Source organism: Montipora foliosa, chromosome 4 (genome assembly GCF_036669935.1).
Source record: "Montipora foliosa isolate CH-2021 chromosome 4, ASM3666993v2, whole genome shotgun sequence".
Lineage (NCBI taxonomy): Eukaryota > Metazoa > Cnidaria > Anthozoa > Scleractinia > Acroporidae > Montipora > Montipora foliosa.
Window position 1 is genome coordinate 14,464,156 of NC_090872.1, and position 13,168 is coordinate 14,477,323.

At 38.3% G+C, this 13,168-nt stretch overlaps 2 long non-coding RNA genes across 2 annotated transcripts in view; both read right to left on the bottom strand.

The window, feature by feature from the left end:
- Window positions 1-2,602: 2,602 nt before the first annotated feature.
- Window positions 2,603-8,128, bottom strand: LOC137999020 (uncharacterized). The gene is made up of 3 exons (XR_011122877.1): window positions 7,995-8,128; window positions 4,754-5,308; window positions 2,603-2,910 (listed from the first exon to the last, which is right to left on the bottom strand). It is a non-coding gene; the product is annotated as an uncharacterized lncRNA (long non-coding RNA).
- Window positions 8,129-10,655: 2,527 nt separating this feature from the next.
- Window positions 10,656-13,168, bottom strand: part of LOC137999021 (uncharacterized) — a 6,816-nt gene continuing 4,303 nt past the window's right edge. The window contains exon 3 of the long non-coding RNA XR_011122878.1: window positions 10,656-11,617. This is a non-coding gene — a long non-coding RNA (uncharacterized lncRNA). The remainder of the gene's footprint in view (window positions 11,618-13,168) is intronic.

Sequence of the window (13,168 nt, forward strand, 5' to 3'; positions counted from 1 at the left end):
ATAAAACAGTCCCGCTTTAATTCATATTTCAATTCGTTGTGTCATTTCTACACTAGGAAATTTACAAGGTTATTGAACGATTCATTATCGATTTTACGTTAATTAAATTCACTCTGGTTTTAACCGGAAAAGGGAAATGTATGTTTTACTGCATTAAAAAAAATGCATTTAACGTAAGAGGTTAACAAGATTATTAGTTCTTAGAATTTGCTCATCGATTTGCATTTATCAAAATCAATTGGAAGAGGAAAGCCGGGAGAGTTTTATGTTCAAAAAACACACCATTTCAGTGAAAAAGAGGAAAATCAAAGATCCTGCACGTAGTCAGGTTCCTTTTATTTAAGGCGCTCTTTACATTAAAGCCGTCCTTTGTAAAGTTAGCAAAGGTTTGCTTGATGTAGCCTTTTCAATGAAAGTCTCACTTTGCAACGGTTGGCAAGAATTAGAAGTCCTTAAGTGTTAGATTCAATAGTCAAAATTGCAGAAAACTAGACTTTTCTGGAGAGCTCAGGAGCCAAAAATTCCTTTGTGTCACAAGCCGGTGTAGACAGTAGACTAACATATGCAGTGACGTTTCATGTTTAGTGTGATCAATAAACCATTTGCGCTTCTATATATATTGTTGGTGGGATTGATTTTTTCTATCCAAAATATATCAGTTTTTTGTGTACTTCACTAATCTTTATTGTTGTTTAGATGCCGTTGTTCTGCATCCGCGCACGAGCTGAAAATACTAGAATTTGGAATCAACTGAGATCATAACGAAACAATGAAGAAATTCAAAAGCTGTTATCTAGTGAGTTGTCATACCTCCACTTTCGAGGAGGTAATTATAAGTCCTTACTTTCGAATTTCTTTTGTGATCTATGACAAAGAAGTTTTTCCATCTTTTTAGATGAGAAGAAAGGTTTGACGAACGTAAACATGCCTATGGAATTCAAAATAGGCATATTGATCTTAGAACGGTCCAGTAAGTATAATGTACGAACTAGGATTTAGGAACTACAATTTGGTCATTGCGCCTGGGATTTGGATGAAAAAAATAATAAGATAAAGCCAAAACGGACAAAGGATAGCTGTCATTCGCCGTGTTAGCATCGCATTCGTTTATCAGGTCTTGACAAGAAAATAACCTTACTGGAAGTACATGTATTGAGGTCACGTATATCCCCATTTAAAGCTTAATGCTAATCTCGGATCATTAAGGTGCGTTCGACAGTCGCTTAGCCTGTATTTCCGTAGGGTTCCAAGCTAGAAAACTAAGCATGTGACAAAAAGAGACTCTAATCAGGACGAGATCAGTACGGGTGCGAGAATCCACTCGAGGGTGCCCCTGCAAACAACAAACGAATCTTCGGGACGGCTATTTAAATTTGGTGTCCCTTACAGAGAAATATCTCGATTCCTTTTGGCAAAACCACACAATCACCCAATCTAAACAAAATTAGGTCGCGTTCTCCTTCGAGCGAACGCAATAATTCAAATGCTTCTCAAGTTAGCAGTACCTAAGAAACACAGAGAAACGTAAGGTTTCAATAAAAAGGCAATTTCTTTCTTTTTAGAACTCAAACTGTGAGCAGCTTCTTTGACGCACGCCATCTCAAAGTTTGCAGAGCTGAGAATACATTTATCTTAAAGGGAACCATGTTTACCAACCTCTTTCCCAGGGTCTTCTCGGCTTTCAATATGGTGGGGGGTCAGGGTCGGGAGGGGACCCTCTTCTCCAGACCCGCCACCATATTGAAAGCCGAGAAGACCTTGGGAACGAGGTTGCCATGTTTAATAAAACCAATGTGACGCCATTAGAGCGGTTTTCAATTGCCCTGAGTGTCGAAAGTAATTAGCGAATTGCTTTGGTTTTGCGTTACTTTACTAAATGATTACTTCAAAGTTCTCGCGCCATTTTGTCAACCAATCGGAAGTGAAACCAAAACCAATCGTAGCTTCGCGTGTACATTTTCCCGCGCTTTGTGTCGGCTACGTGTAATTACTTCGAGTTTTGATTGGTTTACTGGATTGTCTCCGTCATTTTTGATCGGCTAAAGTGATTACTTTGGTTTTGATTTTACGACACTTGGTTGAAACTTGCTCTATCAAGATCCCTGGATCAAACTATCCACGCTTGCTTCATTTGAGTGTCAATTGAACAAGCGAAAAAAGTTTCACAACCGAAAATGTTTCGCCTTTGGGACGAAAAAATCTCCGTTGAGTTTGCATCTAAATTACAAAAGAAAAGTGAACATTCATTCCACAAATTAGAAACGGTGACCGCATTAGATCAATGGTTCGCCAACGGACTGCTACTGTAAATACCCGTACAGATTTAGCCCTCCTACATGTTGTATTGATCAATGGAAGACCTCAGCGCCAAGTTGTTCAAAGACCGTAAACCAGCTGTTAAGGTTTCTTACCAACAGGGAACTAGTTGAGTAATCTGCAAAATGTCTTGTTTTGTATTCTTGTAGTATTGTAAAGGTGTGGGGGAGGGAGGGGAGGGCGGACAAGGTTGTTCCCATGCATTGCCTTTGAAACACCGCTTGTGCGTTATTGACTTCATTGTTGCAACAACTTCGTCAAGGATTGTACGTATAAAAAATGTGACTTTCTCTCGGGTGCTTGACATTTATTTTCCAATTTGCTAGAATATCGTTGTAACTATAGTAATTGATAAAGTGTTACATTGTACATGCATTGCTTTATTAACTGACGCATATAAGTGAAAATTAATCTTATCATTTCATCACACAAACGAAGAAATAAGATTTGTAGAAAAATCTTTGCAATTGCGTCGGTGTAACAATTAAACATTTCAATTTTATTGCTGTTCCATTTTTTACATTGAGCTATTGATATGCTAGGAAGGGAGAGTCCGAATAGGGAGGCTGTTGTAATGACGTTGTGCAGCGAAATCTGTTGATAAGAAAATAATGTACAATGAATGAGAGATCACATCGTCATTGTCGTCGTCGTCATCACATTAAATATTCATAGGACCTTAAGATTTACAACCGCAAAAGAATACCCCTTTTCACGGTTAGTTTTTCTCATTTACATTACAATGTAATCTAGCATGTATGTGAGGCAATTTCGGGCTATTTTGTAGTTTTAACCCGAAATTTCCTCGCATCCACGTTAGATTATATTGTAATCCAAATGAGAAAAACTAACCGTGAAAAGGGATATTGTTCTACTCGTGCGTTTTGAACTTTTTTACATCTGTCTTCCCGCTATCCGCAAATTTGCAAGGTGAAATGACCAAATTTCAGGTTCTTACTAAAAAGCTAGCACAAATTTAAGTTACCAATTGGAATATCCTGGATTGCTAAGTCATTAGTAGAAGCTAACTAAGGGCTGGAATTCACTAGCGACGCAAGCATAAGGACAAGCAGACGCGAGTGTCACTCTTTCGTACTAACAACAACAGCTGCTAGTTATCAAAACGCCTATCTCGTCCCCAGAGTCTGCTTTTCTTTTGGTCCGCTTCACAAACACGGAGTTTGGCCACTTCCAATCTTTACGTAGTCGTGAAGGTCCATTTTTATAACCGTTGACAACCACTGTTGTTTCTAATTCCTGAGCGTGCGTAGACGATCCGGAAGTGCGTGACTTCCTGCCTTGAAAGTGACCAGAGTCCGTGTTCTCGGTGCTGACCAAAAGAAAAGCGGACTCTGGGGACGAGATTGTCAAAATGCTTTTAAGTATACGCATGCGCGTGCTTATGCTTGCATCTTATGTGCAAACCGGTCTTTAACTGTAAAAAAATGTATTTATAAATGTTATGAAGTCTTTGTTGATGTCGTTGTCGTAGATTTAAGGACGCTTGACACGGTCATCGAGATGACCACATTCATCGGTTTTTTAGTCAATGCAGGGGGCCGCTGCTTGTTATTACTGAATTGGTCTGTCGAGAAGATTTTTGAACAAAGTGCTTTTTCCAGTTTTTGACTCAAACAGACGAAGGCAAATGAAAGGCTATACTACACGTAACTAAAGAGAGAGAAGCACGCACATTGCACTTTTACCTTTCTACAAACTCATCCGAAAAAAATGGTTTTTGCCCTGAGCGGGACTCGAACCCAAGTCTCCCTGAAGTCGGGCATACTAATCCACTACACCATCAAGGCTACCACGCTTGCAACGCAGCAGATTAATGAGGAGACTTAGCGGCGTGGGGATCCCCAGAGCCCAAATTATGTTTCTTCGCTTGAGTGTATATCCTTGCCTCTACTGAACCCCAGACGGGGCTTAGAACAAATGAAAGTCAGCAATTTCGAGGCAAATGAAAGGCTAAACTATATGTAATTGAAGAGAGAGAAGCACACACAGTGCATTTTGCCTTTCGACACACTCCTCCGAAAAGTTTTTTTTTTTTTGCCCTGAGTGGGACAAACCAAATTTTTTCGTGAGTGTATCAAAAGGTAAAAATGCACTGTGTGTGCTTCGCTAGCTCTCTTCGGTTACGTCTCAAACAGCATGTTCCGATAACTTTTTTCTTGATGGACAAATAAGTGAACTGTTTGGGAGCCTCAAGCCCGGTTTCTGAAGTTCTTTATGGGATGGATATACTGGCGGACTCACACCTCAGTCATATTGTATATAGCACGAACTAGCTTTTGATCAGCTTCCATGAGGCTTAATAGCTCCCATTGTGGGACAGTACACCGCAATAGCAGTGGTAATAGGTTTCAGTCCCTTTCCTTGGAAGCTGCTCATAATCATTCTCGCTTAGAGATTATCAAAAAACAAATCTCACCTTTTTTGTTATTAGCGACGTTTTCAGCCGTTACAATGCCAAACTATACAAGCTAAAGAACTACGTCGTTTAAGAGAGTGGTTTCTAAGTTGTAGCTTGTTTTCCAGGGCAGTGTCGTCTTCATTTTTGCTATCTCTTTCAAGAGACCTTTTACCGGCTCGGCAATCTTGGGTGAGACAAGGCACTTCATCAGAATTGACGTCCTGTTGAGAAACCTGTGGATCACCAAGTTGAGGAACAGATTGTACTTCTCGCTTCTCACTTCTCGCTTCTCGCTTCTCCCAGCCCACTTCTTCGCGCTGTTCCTCTTCAGGTGAAAACGGGTGAACAGATCTGGCAACACCCATTGTGCTTTTTTTCCGAATCATTTCTCTTCGACGACAATCCCAGCTAAGGCAACGTGTGACCACATCTACGCCCAACCTGGCGTTTACCCCGGATTCAACAATATTTATGTCACTGGAGGGCTTGTTCTCGGATTCGGCCTCGTTTGCCGCAACAACCACAACGAAAAGGCCGAGAAGAAGAATCTTCCATGAACTCATAATTGAAAACCTAGAAAAAGATGAGAAGTAAATAAAGTTTTAACTTTAGGTGCATGGATTTCTCTTTGATTCTGGCTGGATTTACAGTGCCCATTGACTCATGAAACCAGCGCTGGCCTTTTTCTAACTGAAACTAGAAAACCGGAGAGTTGACTTGCTCCACCCTCAACCGTTTTGTACATATTAACCACTATGCTTTGCATCATGTTTTTATAATCAAATGTTGTACTGAATTTGTACCATTTACCGGTGAGGAAATAAAATTGATTAAATTGGATTGGAAACAAAGGAAAACGCTTGCATAAGGACTCTAGTTGTATTCGCTATTTTCACAAATCCTATAATACAGTTCATTTTTGGGGTTATTTGCATTAAAACAATGGATATCCAGTTCACTGTAGCATGACGCAGTTCCAAGAGTAAACGACTTGTATTGTTTCCATGCAAAGAACCCCATAAACGTATTGCATTATGGGAATGGGAAAGTAGCGAATTGACAGAGGAATTTTAATTATTTGACATCAACGTCGTGTGGTATTATGTGTTCATTATGATTCTCGGTCTTCCTGCTGTCTTTAAAATTGAAAAAAAAAAATCGAAACAAATCACTTAAAAACGTTGGCAGTCAGAGACAAAAAAGAAGAAGAAAAAATAAGCTAAAATTAACCTTATTTTTGACTTTTTATCAGACCACGAGATCGTAAGGCTTGTAACCACATAGACAATAACGCACGGGAAGTTTGCAACATCGCTCGTTTGAATGTTGGACTTAGTTTGTCACCCGGAATTCGGATCACATCCTGTCAATTGGAATCATTATTGTGGAAATCGCGGAAACGACGCTTAAAAGAATATAAGATCGGCAGTTTTCTGATGCTTTTAATTTTGGCCTTAAGAATTAGCTTCACGGTGTGGAACTCCGTATACTAAGTATATTGTAGCCCTTTCTAAACTTGAATCCCAGGTATCATCACATAAGACTCTTTGACTTATGTAAATAGATACTATTTCTGAAACGCCAAAATAGACATAGACATACTTAGAAAACTGCGCAAAAATCTCCCAGCAAAGCTTGTCTCCAGACCCGCTAGGATGCTAAACAACACTCTCTAAAGTATTCGAGTGCTTTCTGTACACATTATTATTGAAGGCTTCATCACATGATCCTAATACATGCATATGTCACTAAACAGGCCAACCTAAACATTCATTGAGTCAATTTCTATGTTTAAAATTAACTATTCGTTTGAAATTCTGCAATTTCATTTATTTCCTTGTTTCACAGTTTCTTCGTTTGGGCGCTTTCATTTCATCTCAATATTCATACGTTTATGGATTTCATCTGCATGTTAGTATATTCCGTGCCGGAATCAGTCATTCACTGAAGATAAATTATCCGCCGAATTACTCCGTGAAAAATGGTATCCTATTTATAAGCACCAAACACGTAACAGTTAGCTGCTTCACAGATAGGTAAACTGTTTGGTGATAGCATTACCAAAAACCAAGCTAATACGAACTTTTCATTTTAACCTTACAGCATTTCATTTTCAAGCGTTTTTTTACCTTGTTCAGTTTCATTTACAAACGAATATGTTAGAACAAATTTCGAGCACAGGGATGCTCTTCGTTTATAGTGTTACTCCCGGTCAGAGTGTGACCCACCGCTCAATTACAAAGGTCTTCGACAATCTCGAAAAGCATACTGAAAAACCACACAGCACGAAATTAATCCTAATTTACTCATTTTAAAATCCACTCTCTAGATTTTAAAAAGACTACAGAACGATGGCTTTTCATTAATTAAGAGTGTTTGTCCACTTTAAGAATCTTATGGAATCGCCGAGTTGAACGTAATATTGTTTCACTGACCTCTTATCTTTAAAGTGGTGTGTTTCGTGCGGAATCACGAGGCAAGAAGGACTTTCGTTGTGGAAGCTCTGAGACATTAAACTACGTAATTTTGAAACAATCAAGGTTTTTATGCGGCTTGTATTACCTAGGTTATGAATGTCTCCGTTTACACTCTGTGGACTTTGCAGCATTAAACGATGTAGACTACTATCCAAAGGACGCAATTTTAAGCTTCGCGGTGATGTGATGACAGTTTGGCCAGACTGCTTTAGCTTGGCAAAACCCCTGCTGAATTTAGTTTACCTTATCTAGCTGCTACGTTTACGATATTCCCATTTCGAAACCTCCCTTCTAATTACAACTAATTTCGTGAACATAAACATCTTTCATTTTTGCAACGATAGCCTAAGGAAGAAAGTTGACCTCTAATGCTGTAGAATAAATATATTTTTATTATTGCAAAAAAAAAAAAAAACAGAAGAGAAAATGTTAAAAACTGTCTTTACTATCCTGCGAACCCACATGAATCAAGGTTTTTAAACTTAGTTTTCAAAACGGATGGCTTGGCTAAGAAACACCTGTCGCATCTTGCATAAACTAAATATCGTTATTACGAAGTCTTCTTACTCTAGAAACTCGAATGTCAACAGTTTTATTTCTTTTCTGTTTCCACTGTGTGAACTGCAGCCATATGGGCTTCCTTGTAACATTTTCTCCCATTAATTTATAAAACGTCGGTAAGATTATGAATAGAGATACACGTGTGCAAATTAAAACTGTTTAACACTTTAGAAGAATTAAAGTGATTAAATTCAAGTATCAGTTATCCTAAGTATACTCACTTTGATAAGAAATCTTGTGCAAATCCTGCTCTGTAGAATCGAACCACTCTGAGGTAAGACGGTTTGTAGAGAAAATCCGGCCTCCTTTTAAATTATTTCTTGGGATAAATTGTCTCAACGGAAATGAATTTCACTCGTTAATTTAATGACCAAGCTGATATTACGCCTATTATTGACCGCGTGGACGATACAGAAAATGTCGCTTTTCAATGAAATATTACCCAAAAATAGCACGCGAGGCGATGCCGCTTTTCTCTTGTAGCGAAGTAAAATCGTTTTTCGAATTCCGATTAGGGGACTGAGATTTCTTTTCTTATGGAGAATTGACAACAGGGATTTCCCCATGCACAAACTATTTTTGAGCCTTTGATTTTTTTTCGGCTTACATTATTCTTCACTGAAATCGCGTTCCGGGTTTCCAAATTGCTCGAGGCTCAAAGCTAAAATGTACAAGAGCACAGATCACCCGGAAACGAAGCACTGCAAGATTGGTACTGATTAGCGACTAAAACACATATCTCAAACTATGTTGGGCCATCGAATGATACATAATGAATATTTCACGTCCTTGTTCTCAATTATGAATTCCCTTTAGACGAGCCATAAAACATACTCAGGGTCGAAACATGTGGTAATAATATATTTGGAGCTAACCTATGGTTTTCCTAGAAAGCGAGGGCTCTAAATGATTCGCTTATCAGCCACCTTTTTCATTTTGAAGTAACCTCTGATGGGATGATAATTTTCAAACTATTCCTTTGTGACTGTGATCGGTTTTCACGAAATTGTCATTACTGCATTTTGTGGTTCGTTTGTATCAGGAATTTTATTCTGACTCGTGTCCTTTTGATTAAACAGGATTTAAGGAAGTAATTAAGTGAGTAAGGTGGAGACTTTATTTCATGACGGTAACATGTTCATTATTACCGATAAACGCGGTAATAAGTTCATTCGAAAAGTAGTCAATACATTCCAAGAGTAATTTACAGCTTTGGAGCATTTAAATTGTAAAAGAATTAATTCTGTTCCAAGCACCAGCCATTCTTGGCATTAATATTTACTTTCGCGAAGTTGCTTAGCATTGGGTATGAGGTAGACACCTTCTAGGATGCTTTCAAGCCTTTGTCTTTTCGATAATGGCCAATACCGTGACTACAATTTCATTTACATTTAGAAATGATTTATAACACGAGAAGAGAAAAAATTAAATAATCTCAACGCATTCTTAATATAAACAGGATATTCTTCCCACTTTATCCATAAGATCTAGACTCACGCTAAACTTAATTAGTATATTTTTAAACAGTGGATAGCGATGGAGGCGTACGCTGACTGGCTACTCAAACTGCGGATATCCTTTGCTATTCACCTCCGAGCAATTCGAGCGGAATTTGCGCCCGAAAAAGTTGTAATCTTTGCGGGAATAAATGAGTTAAAGTAATCTTTTTGTGCATTATCTCACTTTTTTAGTACATACTAAAACAACCGATTCACCTCAGTGTCGGTGGCTAGCTAGTGATGGATATTCATCACTAGCCACGTCCACTTCGGTGAATAGTTGCTAAATATTCACTGCTTGCACGATTAATCAAAATAGTTCCTCAGTATGGTTTGGAAAGTTTGCCCATATTCAGTTTGGTTTCCGCTTGCATTTTTTTAAAACAGAATATTGAGAAAACATGACGAAGAAGGCGCCAATAATATTTGCTTGAGGGCGATATGTTTTCAATTATTACGTGAGATTGAACTGTGGAATTGCAAATATCGAGTTCTTGATAAGCGCTGCCAAAAAGAGTTCCTTCATAGTCTTACAAGGAAACGTCCCCACTAACCATTCAGAGACATTTGAAGGGATTTTATGTTTCATTACTCATTGTACCTAACCTGATTCAATGAATTTGAAAAAGGAGTAGCCTTGGAAGTCGGGTTCTTAATTTTAAAAGTCGGAGAGAAAAATCTAATTTGCTTTTGCGGAGTGAAAAGTTTGCACTTTATTTTCGTTCGTTTCACCTGCCGACCAACACTCTAACCTCCAAACGGGTGTCCTTCCCTAGCACAACCCTTCCTCTCTCTTGAAGCACTGAATTAAGCTTGTTTTTTCACAACTTGAGAATCTTCCAACTTTTTCGTTTAAAGCAATCACCTGCGCATGGACATAACTAACAGGAAAATTGACAAGAATTGACAGTTTGCTAAACTTCCTTTTGGCCCAAAGGGAAGAGAGATTGCACTCATGATCATCAGTTCCTGCATGGAGAATAATTTCGCTTCATAAAAAGACGGCAACAAATACGAGCATATTCGGTGCTAAATTAAGATAAACCATATACAGCTCGAAGACAAATAAACTGAATGCTCTTTTTACTGACCAGGATCATAAAAACAACGTCCTTATGAATTTTCGATGCTTACAGCATTGTGCAACCTGCTTAGTGGACTAAAAAAGCCATCAAGCGAATTTTTGAAACTACGCATTGCATTCAAAATTTAGCACTTTCATATACCCGCTAAGGAGTCCTATTCAATTTCACGCTAAACTGAATTTCAAATTTTATGAAGTATTTCCGTTTTTTGTACAGTAAAGAATACGGCTGCGCGCTGTAAATACGCTTATTAATAATGTACGGGAGGGAAAAACCACAGTCATATATGGGCATGAGACGCAACAGAAACTCAAAGTTTATTTCCAATTTAAAAGTGGAAAGCATTCAGACTTCTTAGGGGATAGGAGTACCCCTCTTTTCACGTTTCTGCTCGTTTTAATTAATATAGCTTAGCAAGTTGAAGAAGGTATCAAGGCATAGAATTGGACATCAGTGTCGCTTTCTTATAAAAATTAAAACATTACCTAACTACAAACGATCATTTTTATGCCAGTCTGATAGTCCAAATTGTGATATTTATAATACTGTTGGTTTCAGACTTTTCCCTGTATGGTAATTCAAATCCTCGAGCGTCCCTCATTGATAAAGACAAATTAAGTTGAAAATATTGGCCACCTTTAATTTCCCCAAAACTTTTGAAGTATTCCGGTAGCTTGTGCAGCCAACCTTTTAGTACCGGAACGTCTAGTTTAAATTATCCTCTTCTTCAAATTAACTGCGGATTCCGTTTTTATCGGGCTTTTTAGACGCGGGTGATCAAAAAGAACGCATAAAAGATGAGAAGACCATATCAATATCAAAGGAAGGTTTCCGATTTCAAAACTAAACTGTTGATGATGCCATATCGAACCTTCTTTCCTGGGAAGAATTGGCAAATTAGCAGGAAATAATTATACCTTTGTCTGTAGCACTCTTGTTTTATTGTTTTGCTAGTAGCATTAGCTTACAACTGAAAATTTTAGTTTTCTTTTCTAAACATCAAATTCTTAATCTGAATCTAACTGCAATGAACGCAACTCAACTAGATAATCGTCATCTCAACAGTTAAAAGCGCGGTGGCACAGTCCGGCAAAGAGGATTCCTTGCAACCCTGTATAGTGTTCTACTGTCCACACGATAAACAAGTAAAAAAAAAAAAAAAAGAAGAAAAAGATTTCTTGTTTTTAATTAATTTCCTCAGCATGGTCCCAGTCATACTGTTGATCGAGGTCTTGAAAGTCATCATCTGGAATTTCAAACCTAAGAAAAATAATATAAATTGAGAAATTGTATGAAACTAAGGGCACTTTTGTTTTGTCATCCCCAAAGTGTGTTAACTTGAAGGGGTGGTAGAGTAAGTCCTTCCAAATGCCCGGTCTGACCCGTTAGTTTTGTCAAATGGAAAGCGTGCTAAGATTCAACTGTACTTAAGTGTGTGGAATGTGATAGAGTCCTAAGCCTCGGTCCTCATTCGGGAAGCAAGCAGAAGTGCAAAAACACACGTAACAAATAACTCAGTCAGTGTGTGGTTAATTTGTAGCTTTTCGAGGACAAAAGACAATAATTCTCAACCAGCATCTGCGCACGTTGTTTGAGTTTATGCTTTTGTACTAAATTTTAAAATCGCTCCGTGTTACAAACAATGACGAATCACTCGCTGTGACACCTGTGGGACACGGTGGTACCTGGCAATGCCAAAAAAAGGAATTTTTTTTCCACTCCAATGGCCGAATTTATACTAGAAATAATGCTCCTGTAATGCTCCTATTTGAAAATATTTAGGCGACACCACAACATGAGAGGTAATAGAGAAAGAACATCGTAGCGAGGCTCAAGGTATTGTAAATGAGGTAATAAATTGGTCAATCAGAAACAGAGTCAATTTAAACACAAAAAAATGTAAGGAGCTCCGCATTAGTTTTACATCAGATTGTGTCTTTCCTCCTGTAATCATAGGAGAGGAGTGCATCAAGTTAATTAGTTAAACATGCTAAACTTTCAGGTGTTACCATTTCTGGTGACTTAACATGGAATGCGCACATCACGGAAATTACTAAGAAGGAAGCTAAGAGACTCTTTTCTTGCTCAACTAAAAAGCGCTCGTGTTTCAAGGGACGATTTATGCCTTTTTTACACTACATGCGTGCACTCTGTCATTGACTATATGCTGCACCAGTTTTCCATCACGCGCTACCAGCCTACCTTTCCCAAGAATTGCAACGCGTTCAGAAAAGAGCAATGCGAATCATAAGTCCTGGTATAGAATATCAGCAAGCTTTAGCGCTTATGAGTGTACCGACGCTTGCGGAGCATCATCGCAACATTTATACGCGCACGTTTGAAAGCATAATGAGCGACCCGAACCACAAGTTGAAAAACCTGTTGCAGTCTCTTTATAAGAGCAACTATAATCTAAGGCACGCGCGCACTTTGCCGCGTTGCAAGCCAAATATATTTAAGAATAGTTTTTTTATGGCCTCATGTAGAATTGTAAACAATTTTTAGGATTCTTAGCTATTATAATTATTACCTTTAATTATAATTATTAGTATAAATTATTACTTTTACGTAAATACGCAATTCAGCTTTTGCTGCAATGTATTTAATAAAGTACCTACCTTTTACCTTTTTTTACCTTAACTCGTACAAGAATGCGTTTCTTTGGGATGATCCGAAAAAGGATCATTGATCGAAGATCGCTTGCAGAATGGATCACGATGCATCAAAGGAACCGATGAATCCCCTCTGGGAAATGATTCTTAGGTTCCTTTGATGTACCACGATCAAAGTGGTCTTGAATCAAAGATCCTT